Source organism: Penaeus monodon, chromosome 28 (genome assembly GCF_015228065.2).
Source record: "Penaeus monodon isolate SGIC_2016 chromosome 28, NSTDA_Pmon_1, whole genome shotgun sequence".
In the NCBI taxonomy this organism is placed as follows: Eukaryota; Metazoa; Arthropoda; class Malacostraca; order Decapoda; family Penaeidae; genus Penaeus; species Penaeus monodon.
In genome coordinates this window covers 967,348-967,805 of record NC_051413.1, presented here as the reverse complement: position 1 = coordinate 967,805, position 458 = coordinate 967,348, and the positions used below count along the sequence as shown (strand labels likewise).

Genomic DNA, 458 nt, shown 5'->3' with positions numbered 1-458 from the left:
TCTCTGCCAATAAGTAAAACCGTATTAAGCAAACACACGACAAACACCCCGAAAAATTCCCACGTAACTAACCGAAGCCACGAAACGCAAACGCTCAATTTGTTTTTACCAAAACGTTTCGAAACTCTGCGTCGATGGCTGAGTCTCCGCCACCCACCTGTGGCTTCGACCTTCACGTGATGATTTCGACCTTCAAAACTTGGTGGAAAGTGCATCTCACCTTCTCCCCTCCCGTCGCCAGGTATGTGTGGGGGAGATTGACAGGTCGATAAAGATGGGGGGGAGAAGAGAGAAGCAATAAATGGAGGGGGATGAAAGAGGAAAAGAAGATATGTTGGCATGTGTCCTTGGGTTCGGTGTTTCGACCATTGTTTCACTCAGGATGTTTCATTGTGCTGATGAATGAACGGGTTTTCCTCGCTATTTCATTCATGCTTTCCTGTTGTGTGTATTGTGTC

General features: G+C 46.7%; 1 protein-coding gene across 5 annotated transcripts in view; it reads left to right on the top strand.

Moving 5' to 3' along the window:
• LOC119591255 (bestrophin-2-like) overlaps nucleotides 1-458 on the top strand; it is a 36,350-nt gene that overhangs the window by 21,787 nt on the left and 14,105 nt on the right. The window contains exon 1 of one of the 5 annotated variants that reach the window (XM_037939969.1): nucleotides 113-241. The exons of the other annotated variants lie outside the window; for them this stretch is intronic. The gene's annotated coding sequence lies outside the window, so the exon portion shown is untranslated. Of the gene's footprint in view, nucleotides 1-112; nucleotides 242-458 lie in introns of those variants that run through there. 5 annotated transcript variants of the gene reach the window in all.